Source organism: Sturnira hondurensis, unplaced genomic scaffold (genome assembly GCF_014824575.4).
Source record: "Sturnira hondurensis isolate 20B ecotype Veracruz unplaced genomic scaffold, ASM1482457v3 Scaffold0014384, whole genome shotgun sequence".
Lineage (NCBI taxonomy): Eukaryota > Metazoa > Chordata > Mammalia > Chiroptera > Phyllostomidae > Sturnira > Sturnira hondurensis.
In genome coordinates, this window is record NW_028087015.1 from 39,956,842 (window position 1) to 39,969,972 (window position 13,131).

Below are 13,131 nucleotides of genomic sequence, written 5' to 3' on the forward strand. Positions count from 1 at the left end.
TGTCCAAGCATTTGTATTTACATTCATGGCAGTGCCAGAAATCATGTTCCCAGGTTGTACTAGTCAGATATAGAACTAAAGCCTAACTTTTACCTCGCTAATAATCCTCTAATTATTCCATCCTATTTATTTTTTATGTTATAAGTAATTTGTGAATTTATGACTTTTCTGGTAAAGATGGCTTAGATGTCTGAGGTAGAAAATGGAGAAGAGCCGCTTACAGCTGGGTGCTGTCTTAGAGCTCACTCATCTCTTTCCCCTTTTCACTATAAAATTAGAGATCAGTGGAATGCTTGGGCTTACAACACTTGTTATGAGCTGTAATAACTGTGGTAAAAAACTGTAACCAAATTCACAAAAACCTTTTACTTCTACACAGGTACAAAGTATACACAAGTCAATACAAAGAATATGTACCAGGCTACAGAAATGGCTTTCAATAAAGAAATCATAACATTTATTTAATGTTATTTTTCTGCAGAAAAACAATATAAAAATGCAATCTAAAACTAGAACATTTTCTGAGTAAAAATAACGAAAAGCAATTACTGTATAGAGATTACAATCACTGAATGCTCTGCTAAGTTTTGTCTTAATTTATCATATTTTACAAAGATATTAGTAAAATCATTGGTTTCCGCAGTCCCCTAATTAGGAATCATTTATTATAAGAGGAAAAAAATCTACCTCAGAAACAATTAACCATGTAAATGAACCTTGTAAAAGAATAGAACAGCTGTGCCTAAAGGCTGACAAAAGTGTGATACACACCCAGCACATTAGAATTATTTACACGTTGTACATTTTGCTTGTACAGGTACTTTCATGTTTCTGTTTTTCTCTATGAAACATAACTATTTATAGTTCAGATCACTTGTCTGACAGGTAGCTTCTATGAATGTAATTAAGGGCTTCCCTCTCCTTAACTAATAAAGGAACAAAAGTTACAAACAAATACACTTTGACTGTGGGACACTCAATTTGAGTGTGGGTTAGTTATTATGATTCTATTTGCTAACCCTCCCATTTGCATTCTTTTTTTTAAATTCTCACCCAAGCATATGTTTATTATTTGAGACAGAGAGAGAGAGAAACATTGATGTGTGAGAGAAATGTGATCGGTTGCCTCCCATATACACCCCACTGGAGATAGAACCCGCAACCTTTTGCTGCATTGGACAATGCCCCAGCTGAGACACCCAGCCAGGGCAGTAACTCAAAATATTAGAGTAAGTAGGGTTAGACATACACAGCTTACAAAGCAGCGACATTTTAATACATTCACATAATGATGTTTTTGCCGCTTTCTCCTCCTGAAGAGGGTACTAAGTCTCACGGGATTCAAACTAGATGTAAAGTGTAAGGATGAACTCATTCACTTACTCAATTTAACGCTGACCTAGTGCCAGGTGCCATGCAGAGCTTGCTCCAGGGCAACAGTCCATTCTCCACAGTGCAGCCAGAGTGACCTAAACTTAGAATCTAAATAATCAGATAATGTCACTCTCCTGCTTAAAACCTTCTGACATTCCTTAGCAAACATAATACTATCTCCAGGTTATTGCCTGCTATCTCCAATCTGGTATTGTCCAGTCTCCTCCCTCATCAAGCACTAGCCACATAGGTTTTTCCTGTCTCTAGTCCTCTGTACTCTATGTTCTTTCTACTTGGAAGACTTGGTGGCTTCTAGGTAGTCCCGTATCAACCAAATATCACAGCCAAGGACAATCTTTCTCTGACAATTCTCCCAACCACCAGTCAACTTCACATATCCAATTTTACATTATTCAGACCACTTATTATTAGTTAAAAGTTTGTATTTATATTTTTATTGTCTGTGTTCTCCCCACTAGAATATAAACTCAAGGGCAGACTCAATTTCTCTCGACATTCAATCACTAGCAGAACAGCAGTACCCAGGCACACAGTAAAGGTTAATAAGTATGTGTCAACTGTGAACAAATTATAGCGATATTATAAGAAAGGTAACATAACGTTATAAAAGCCTAAAGAAGGAATATGCTCAATGCTGCTGGGAAACTAAGACTGACTTTGTGGAAGATTTGTTGCTGACTTCAATAAAGATAGTAGATTGGGAAAGGCCAGAACTACAACAGAGAGAGTAGACAGGAAGTCTGCACACCCATACAGGAAAGGAAACGAGAGCCTTAATAATGGCATGACAGCAGAATGGAAAAAAGAGATTGTGCAGGTACCTTGAAGACAAAATCCTTATCATCATTATTAGCACTGGAGATCTGATGTGTAGAGTAAGGGCAAGGAATGAGGCTCGGCGATCTCCAGGGTGTCTGATTTGGCCCCATTAAACCACTGCTCTTAAACCAGTGGGAAATATGGGAAGACTTTCAGCATAATAAGGTAACTAGTAAGTTTGAAACAGGAAAGTTTGATATATGTGACTACATGGTTAAGATGCTGATTAAGCAGTGAAAAAAACTGGTCTAGCAAATACCATATGCTCTCATCTTTAACAGGAACATAATCAACAAAACAGACAAACAAGAAAAGTATAACCAAAGACACTGACATTAAGAACAGGCTGACAGTGACCAGAGGGGAGAGAGGAGGGAATTTAATTATAAAAGACACATGGACAATAAGGGCGGGGGGAGGAAGGATGGAAACAGAGGAGGGAGGTGGGGAAAGCTGGGGTGTTGAGCTAGGATGGGAGGAAAAGGCAGAAAGCTGTACCTGAGTAACAATAAAAAAAATTGGTCTGGAACCCTCAAGCTAAAAAAAAAATTTGATAGTCATTTATTCAACCAATAAATATTTACCAAGCACAATACAATGTGTTGGAGCTGTTCTATACACTGAGGATACAATGGTAAAAAAAAAACAAAGTAGCTCCTGTCCTCACAAAGCTTACATTTCAGGGAGACAAACAATAAATAATCCTGTAATGGGAGTACTGACAAGGGCTATGGGGAAAATATATAAAAGAATGGAAAGTGATGAAGAGGGGCTACTCTAGACAAAATGATCAGAGGAAGCTTCACATACAGTGGTATGTGAACAGAGAGTTACATGAAGGAAGGAAGCAAGCTTACATATACTGGGGGAAAAACAATCCAGAAGACAAACAAAGGCCCTGAAAAGAGAGTATGAGTAGACAAGACTGTCAAGAAGGCTTATTTTGAACAAGAAGAAAAGTTAGGCAATAAGAATAGTTGTAGAGGGAGCCAGGAACTAGATTATAATGACTCATCCCAAATAGCAGAGGTATGTTAGAAAACTTATCTTGTCACACATTCTAGTATTTAATACAGTGCTAAGAATATAACAGGTGCTCAACTAATTTTTTTCAAAGTAATGAGTGAATGGATTAACAAATGCTCATTATATCAGGTTGTTTTGTATTTGACCATTTCCCAAATTCCAATTCAGCTTCAAAGAACAAACCAAGCAACAACTTAAAGAACTGTATTATAAGCTTTGGAAATCGTCAGAAGCAGAATTTTTTAAATGCCTTGATCGGTGACATCACCCCTGGAACAAGTACATGCCTTTCTAAGAGGACTGCACAGAAGGAGACACCTACTTCAAAGTATAGTATAAAAAAACTAGGAGACTGTCTGCTAAAACAACAGTTCATCTGATAAACCCTTCACATCTGGTAATGTTTTAAACAATCAAAATATAATTTCAGACCAAATTCCAATCATGTTGGATGGCCAAGAGTTTACCATACTACTTCAGTTCTAGGAAAAATAATTTAAAATAGTTGAAAAAAAATAAGCTGTGCCAGTATGTTTAAGAGCAATAGTAATATCCTTAAAAACATGGTTTAAAAAGAGAGATTTACTGCATTCTGCCATTCCTAATTAATAGAATTTTATAAGCAATCACTCAAAACTCACCACTAAAAACAAGTATTCTTTTGGTAGCTAATAATCTATACTTAGTTTAAAACTGCTCAGTGAATTAAATAGTCTAGACTCAGAATCAGCAAGGATCTTCAAGATTATTAAATGTTCTCACCTTCAGAGAATTATGAATTCACTGTTTTCCATACTTCCAATGAACAAATACACAGTGGGGCAAATGTAGGTTTACAGCTATTCATATGTAAAATAATAATATAATAATAATACAATAATACAAAAGTAAACTCATTTGCATTCTCACAACTGTAAGCTTACTTTCAGCCCACCCTGAATTTAAAATGAATACCAATATTTTTTAAATGATCAACATTTAGAAAATATATTTCATCAGAAATTTCTTCACCTTTAGTAGAGTTGAGTATTTTTTGTTTTACTTTCACATTTACACTTGACAGTGCATAGAGAAATAAGTGTAATGTGCTTTATTGTACTAATCTATGCCAAGCACATGTTGTCAAGTATTAATCAATTTCCTATGGAATACTCAGTTCTAATTTCTTGGATATAAACATAAAGAAATGGTCTATGAATAAGTTTTCTACCAAATCATCACCAACTAAAATCAACACAAAATTAAGTTTAAAAAACTTTAAAAATTAATTTTCTTTCAAGTCAAGGAACATAAAACACTATCACAGCAACAGAAAAACGTAGTGCATTTCTATAGCACGTCCTGTTATTGAACTCTTAAGAAAAAAGAATTGGACATTTAAATATGTACATTTTTTCAAGAAGAAGCATTTCTTTTTTATACTCTAACAACTTTTCCACTCTGATGTATATTTAAAACTACATGTTGTAAATATAACACAGTAACAAATATTTCCACATAAGCATGTTACTGTCCACATGTACATGTTACTGAAATGAAGACCAAGCAATGGTCATCACACTCCATTTTTCTGGGTGGAGACACTAAACCAATTTTGGTAACCATTCCACCAACTAAAGTAGGTCAACAAAAACTTTTATTGGATTGAATTTCTAATTTTTCTAAGTTGCTTTCTAATCTGTAGCTCTGAACTTTTTTAAAAAAGATTTTATTTATCTATTTTTAGAGGGGAAGGGAAAGAGAGAGGGAGAGAAATGCCAATGTTTGGTTGCCTCTTGTGCATCCCCTGCTGGGAACTGGCCTGCAACCCAGGAATCGAACTGACTGGGAATCAAACCACAATCCTTTGGTTCACAGGCCCACGCTCAATCCACTGAGCTACACCAGCCAGGGCAGAACTCTTTATGGAGATCTGATTATGCTTCCTTTTCATTAAATAGTTATAAAAAAATTAAAGGAAAAATTCACTCATGTAGATGTGTTAACTGGCTAAAGCCTATTAAATTAAAAGGTCAGGCTGAAGATACAAAAGAGAGATATTCAAAAAACTACTGAACATTTTTAAAGAAAGCAGGAGTTAGTGTGATTTGTCCAAACTTTACCCACTCATACACGTTCCTGCCCATCCAAATAATCCCTGTGCATCATGACACCCCAACACAGAGGGGCAGACTTGGTTAAAACAACATTAACGCGACATCCATGGTGATGAAACAGCACAATATTGGGCAAATAAAGTCACACACAAGAGTACAGACTTATGAGTACATTATATAAAGTTCAAAACCAAGAAAAACCAATCTATCATGTTATAAGTCAGAACAGGGGTGTGTCCTTGGCGGGGGAAGCAGTGCCTGGAAGCAGACAAAATAGGAGTTTCTAGGGTACTGCAATATTCTGATTAACCCTGTTTTCAATTTGTCAAAATTCATAGAAGTTTACATTTACGAGAACCATTTTGGGGTCCATGTTTTCATTCAGTTAAATATATTTTTAAATAACGTTCACTGTTCTCTCACTACATTAGGTATTTTAACATGAAAAATAAAAAAGGGTCTAACATCTCCACTCAGTTTTCAAGGCCCTCAATAACGTACTCCTCCCTACAAATTCAATGTAAATGCTAAAATTCTATGTGCTTTTATTCCTGTCCCAGTAACATATTTCATGCCTTTCTCATGCCCTACTCTTCTTGATTTAACTGCATCCTAATCACTCAATGTTGAAACAATGCCCCACTTTTATTTTTTCCGGTTCAGGCTTATCTCTCCCTTCTCTTATCTCCTTTGCTTTAACTGACAACATAAAGAACACCTGATACCTATTCATTTTTATCTATGTGTCCAAACTAATAAATAACTTATAAACATTTTTACTCCTCGAATAAGTGTTACCTCCAATAGACATGAGAAAAGGGGGGGGGGGTTAAGATTCAAATGCAGATCTGTCTGGCTCCAAAGCCCATCATGGTCTTAGCTCCAGGGCTAGAATGTCTTTGTATCATGCAATTAGTATGTTATTAAATGTTATTTTGTACATATTAGTTATATGTTGTACTTTGTTATCTATGTTTATATAATCCTACTGGTCATATTGTATACAGATATACCAACTTTATCAAGTCATACCTCACCTACCTTGAACTAGGCTATGAGACAATTACCTATCTGGAAAATAGCCAGAATACGAAACAAGCACTCCAAAAGATGGCCATAAAAATTCAAAGTATGTATCATTCCAAATTTTACTCACTGCAATCATATATATATTATTGATAGTAGACCCCGTAATTCCTTATAATGACAACCCACTTATCTTTATTTTCCATATAGATTAACCAGTCTAGGTACAGCTGTTATTTTATAACACAGTGAAAGTAATAACTAAAGAATTTAAAGACTGCTAAACAGAGAAACAATAGTGCAATGTGAAGCGAGAGCTGAGGGGAATGAAACGGCACATAAGATCAAAAAGAGCAGTCGAGGTTCCATCGGGTGGTAATAAGCACAGTAACTGGTATCATAACGATGCCCCTAGCCAAAGAGAAATAATTAAACTATAGTTAATATTTTCTTAAGAAAGGAGAGACATATGTAATAGTTCTAGAAATAATTTCATCCAAAATGTTTAAAACATCTATTTCAGAGCTCAGGCAGTAACTTGCCTCCTTAGTGCTGCAAATCAACAGTCCTACAATATACAGAATACTCATCTGCTTACTAATTATTCCAGCAATATGGGTTACCTTCTTTTTATAAAAACTGTGAAGGGTTAAGTACACGAGTTTTAGCATCAAAAACAATAAACATGACCTGAACCCTACCTCTCTTTCCTGCTGCCAAGGGACCTGGGGCTGGTTAGACAGTCCCTGGGCCCTTTCTTCACAGGAATATTAATATGTATTTCCTAGGCATGTAGAGGATTACATATGGGAATTTAAATAATGTTTTTAACACAGTTCCCAACATTTTATAGTAAGGTTCAAAATATGGGAGCTGCTGCTGCTATTTTTTGTAATTAAAGATCATGTCTTAAACACCTAGCAACCAGAACAATACCGGACACACTAGTGGTATTCAATAAATACTTGGTGATCAGCCTATAAAATGAGAGGAAAAATGTAAAAGTCTCTCTAATAGCATATGACAGTGCACAACCTGATCAGATCCACTACTTTATATTTGTAAATACTTATAAAATAAAAGAACTGTTTCAAGAACTAAAGCCAATTACTAAAAAATTATTCTTTTATTAAATTTTTGGTTAATCTGATAGGATGATTTTATTAACAAACATAGCTATTAAAAAAAAGAACAAACCTCTTTGAATAAGCCACTTATCAGTGAAAGGTCTGATAATGAATGACATCTGTCAGATAATTTCTAAAGTAGCTTCCAAATATGCTTAAAGATATACACAATATTTATATGCACACATACCTCTTCCAATATACTCACATTCAAGTACCACAGGTGAATATGTAATGAATATGTACCCCAGGCAATATAATTACTTGTTTTAAAAATAATTACACTGTTTTCTGTGGTACTTTATAGAAACGATTATTGATGTAAGTGAAAAACTTTTCCTAAAACTCAAAAATAAAGTTGACTCTTTTGAAAGAGACCAGGTAACTATTAGAAAAAGCAATAAAAGCAAAAGATTAGCTGTGACAATTTATCCAAATGTCTTAATCTTTTCATTTCCTTTTGAAAAATAGCCAGCATCTTTTAGTATATCTTCCATTTTTCTATGTAAAACAATATATTCATATATTCAAAACAATGCTGAAACATGAACACAGTGAACTCTCCCCAAGGAAGGAGCAAATGGCTTTTTTAAGGTTCTTATTAAAATATATAAAGGGATTTAAAGGGATTTAAACATTTTTAACACTATACTAATCTAAAATTCAATTCTTTAAAAAGCCACAAAAATCTTTTGTTAAAAATTTATATGATACATGAGCCCTGGCTGGCGTAGCTCAGTGGATTGAGCGCAGGCCTGCGAACCAGACGATCGCAGTTCGATTCCCAGTCAGGGCACATGCCTGGGTTGCAGGCTGGTTCCTTGCAGGCTAACTACCAGCAGGGGACGCACGAAAGGCAACCATACATTGATGTTTCTCTCCCTCTCTCCTTCCCCTCTAAAGATAAATAAATAAATAAAATCTTTAAAAAAAAAATTTATATGATACATGAAATCTTATGACATAAGATTAATCTAACTTACTTTATACCAAATTAACTATGCCATTCAAAAATAACACTAGAAGTTACAACCTAAGTTTAAAAATAAGCGTCAAGCCATTTTAAATACACAAGGTACCCCACTGTCATGACTGTATGCTAATACCACAAGTTACAGATACAATTAAAAACTTATCTACAACACATGTGATAAGTAACATGTCCACAATATTCCATCTGCCACCCGGTCACACACAGACACTGCTGTATAGCTAAACGTCACAGTGCACAGCTCACCTACCTCCGACCACTGGAGTCTTCTCACTCTTTCTGCAATTCTACTCAGTTTTTCTCTTTTTTTTTTTCCTTGGGGGAGAGGGCTGATGGTGATGGTGGTGTGGTGAAGGTTAGGGAGTGTATTATACGGAATTATGAGTAGAAAAGAAAACAGGTCAATTAACACTTTTAGTATATGAGGGATGAACATCAAGCATGGAAATAATTAGCATTATTATTTAAAATGTGACTTTTCAAAGTATGAAACTATTGGTAAAAAATATGTATGTGCACACATCTAAAAACAGGGAAATGTACTTTTTTATCTGGAAAGCTGCTCCGTCTTGGTCACCATCTTTGTTTATAGTTTTTGTGTCTCTTCACTCTACCCCATTATAAGAAATACATAAAACTACACTGGACTGTGAACAGATTACTAAAATCCCTGAAAGTGGCAATTCAACTCACAGTTTGCTATTTTAATAGAGCAGTATTTACTGAAATAACTAGAGGGCTGGGTAGGGTATCTCGATTTGGCAATGAAACATTCCATGTTTTTTCAGGATAGTCTTTAATTAAAATACTCTGTATCACTGTCAAGTCACATGTTTGAATTTTTAGTTCAGAAAATATGATCATTTTAGTGTAAAAATAACAAAAATGCTCCCCATCCCATTTATAGTCTCTATTGTTAAATGGCATATATCAAGAAGCAAGTCTGACAAATTTACAGAGCCCTCTGAACATGCAGTACTAATGAAGGGGAGAGGAGACACGTATACTACAAAACAACGCAAGAAAGAAAACCATTGATGCTTGGGTTTGGAATGCAGCCAAGCATTTATATACTTATAATCAAAAGCACACAATTACTTTACAATATGCCTACATCTCTCAGTCCAGAACTGCCTTCAAAGCTTAGAAGAACCCTATTTTAAAATATAATCGGTCTCCAGAAATAGAGATTTACATGCAGAAATCACGGACTTTTTCTTGAGGTTTCTCCATCAAATCCTGAATAATATGCCAGAAACATGTTAGTTCAGAAAATTAAACTACGATTTTTAAGCACTGAGCTGGAGCTCTAACTATTCAAATGCTATTCTTTTACACCAGGGTCTTACAGGTGTCAGCTCTCTGGGAGGTTTTCTTCCCTCTGGGTCATCCCTTACTATTCCATTCTTGTCGAAATCCTCAGTGTTTGATTCCTTCATACAGATAATCAGCAGGTGCTTCAAATACTACAGTCTTAAACTATGCTCAGACACCGGTACATCCCAGCTGTAATGTAAATTCATAAAGCCAAAACTATGCTTTCCTGATTTACATTATCACTTACTCACCTAATTATAGAATATATTTATCTAAAATATTCTCAGCAAAATTAACAAGCCACCATAAATTCAAATTTCTTCNTTGATTCCTTCATACAGATAATCAGCAGGTGCTTCAAATACTACAGTCTTAAACTATGCTCAGACACCGGTACATCCCAGCTGTAATGTAAATTCATAAAGCCAAAACTATGCTTTCCTGATTTACATTCACACTTACTCACCTAATTATAGAATATATTTATCTAAAATATTCTCAGCAAAATTAACAAGCCACCATAAATTCAAATTTCTTCAACATACAGGGGTAAAAAATGGTAAAGTAATTGAAGGAGCCAGAGTCTTTAAAATTCAAGTAATTAAGGTTAAAACTCCCTTCTGTATTTCTTACTAATCGATTGACTCCTTAAATAGGATATGTTTGAATCTTCAGTATATCCTCAATTGTATTATATTTTACACAAAACTCTTCATTGCCAGGTACATTGTTTAGTTTATGCACTCTGTGGCTGTATAACTCTGTAAAAAGAATGTTAAGAATGTACTCAGATTCAGGTTTTATTTCAACCCTATGACTCAAGATATATGAATGTTGTATTTAGTTAGTTTTACATAATTATTTTCCTTTTATTTTAGCATCTGTATAATTCATCATAGAGATACAATTTTAAAGTAGCTAATCACTCTAACCTGACCACACTAACAAAAGCACAAATACAAAACAATGGATGATCCAAAAAAGCACAGCCAACTCTCAATTATTCACATGTAGATCACCTAATAAGTTCTTTAGTCTGTTTACTTCCACTGTTTAATAGTATTTGCTCGGGGAATAAAAATTGCTGCTAATAATTCATACACTAGATACTTCAATTTACTATAGTGGAGGAAAGAGTATAAAATCTTCCCAAGGCACACATAAGTAATGCTATTTAGATTATACATTTAGCACTCTTCCATGATTATTCACCTTATATCGAGTGCAGATAACTGAGAGTGGACTGTATGTAGCTTGGTGATGGTCAGAGGTACAGATACACAGGCATGCAAACCATTCACTCACCCCACTGTGCTTTTCACAGCCCTATTTTCAGTAGCCTGAGACCTGGGAGGGGGAGGAGGCAGCAAGTCACTGCAGATAATCACTTAAAAGGAAATTGATAGCTGACTATAATTTACATTTAAAGTGCTATGAAATAGCATCACTCCTACATGTATTCATTGCTGTTTATGGGAATACCTCTCACAGTGACTTAACAGGACTATAAATGCTTTCTCTTTAACCTTTCAATACCCCAGAAATATAGTGATATTTGAGAATCACAAAGACAGAAAGTGAAAGTGCTACAAATGGAAAGTAGTATGTATTTTAGAGATTAGGAAACTGATACTCAGAGAGGTTAAATAAGCAATCCAAAACCATCCTCAGATTAAGGGAATAGCATAACTCAGTTCTTCTGACCCCAACTGCAATGCTACAATCTCATCGATCCTTCAACCCAAAACTTCCTTCTTGGCTTCAGAGAGCATATCTTGCTAATTTTCTCCTCTTCTGTGGACCCCTTTTTTGTACTCACTCCTCCACTACGCCATACTTTCACCTAATACTCAAATCTTCAGCTCCTTCTCCCCTTTACTTTCTTCCCTCTCTCTAAGCCTATGCAGAGCACAATCGGATCACAAGTTCAGAACAACTAAAATCTCCATTTCAGTATTTTCTGCTATCTCTTACACATTTCTGACAGTCAATCGCCTTAAACTCAAAGAACAAGCAACTCAATATCATCTCTCCCAAAATGATTTCTTCATTTCATGGTATCATCAAGTTCATTGTTCTTCAGGACTGCAAACTTAAAATGCTCTTACATCTGATCTCCTTAATACAGTACTATACTACCCCTTTCCCATCTCTCCATTTTTCCACTTAATAAATGCTTCAGTTATTACTGTATAATAGATGGTAGAGAAGATGCTTGAGGCCCAGTGAAGGAAAAAAAACTGGACAAAGAACTTAAGTAAGGCAATGGTAAGTGATATTGAGAAGGTAACAAACAGATGTGGAAGAGTAAAGGAGAAAGCAATGAATTCCCACTGGAATGATTAGGAAGGATTTCCAGAAGTGGCGTGTGACCTAGACCTTAAACTAGGAGTTTGATAAATAGTGCTGCAAATGGAATTCTAGGCAAAGGAAACAACCTACGCAAGGTCAAATAAATAGAAAGCGCATGTCATGGGCAAGGGATAATACACAGTCATGTTTGACTAAAGCAGTAATTCTCAACCAGGGGCACAGCATGATCTTCAAGGGGAAAAATGAGAAAAGGGGAGGTAGGTACTGACTAGCAAACTCTCCCCAAACCCTCTGAGAAGCACTGTGTATAAAGGGAGAGAAAGTAATATATAAGTGAACTATGCCGAAAGACAGACTGAGAATAGTATGGTTAAGATAGTACAGGAAAAAATTTTGAAATAAATCATAAAAGGCCTTCAATGCTAAGCAAAGACATCTGGACTCTATTCAGTGAGTAAAAATGGGCCTGTAAGGTGTGAGTGTGAGTTTCTGTGTGTGGGTTTTTTGTTGTTGTTGTTATTTAAGAAAATCAGACCTAGCTTTCAGGGAAATAACCCTGGCAATCATACAGCAGGGGGATTAAAAACAGGTGAGAGAAAAGAAGACTGGACTATCATCCAAATGAGACAATGAAGATGTGAACTAGACTAACGACAATGGGAAAAAAAGGGAGACTGGATTCAGTAGACAGTTCCGAAGCAAACTGGAAGAACTTGGCAACCAAACAAAGAAGATGAGCTGTACACCTCTAGCTTGAACACCAGAAGAAGGTGGCGGTTCCTAAAAAGGAAAAAGTACATATGCTATGGAGTGTAACATATCACACAGCACGACTGTGATCACCAGACACAGATATTGATGGGTTTTGCAAGCTTAGAAGAAAAAGTCTGAATAAAAATGTAATTATTCTAATGATCTCAATTTATGGATTTTTGAAGTCATAAGTGAAAAGGCTGCTTAGGGAAGTAACACCAGTAGCAGAGAACAGAACAAGACAGGACCCCAAGGCTTGCTTGCTTAA

The 13,131-nt window shown here is 35.5% G+C and overlaps 1 protein-coding gene across 3 annotated transcripts in view; it reads right to left on the reverse strand.

The window, feature by feature from the left end:
* Positions 1 to 13,131, reverse strand: part of RICTOR (RPTOR independent companion of MTOR complex 2) — a 103,532-nt gene that overhangs the window by 85,077 nt on the left and 5,324 nt on the right. Inside the window, exon 1 of one of the 3 annotated variants that reach the window (XM_037063216.1) lies at positions 8,731 to 9,344. The exons of the other annotated variants lie outside the window; for them this stretch is intronic. The gene's annotated coding sequence lies outside the window, so the exon portion shown is untranslated. Of the gene's footprint in view, positions 1 to 8,730; positions 9,345 to 13,131 lie in introns of those variants that run through there. 3 annotated transcript variants of the gene reach the window in all.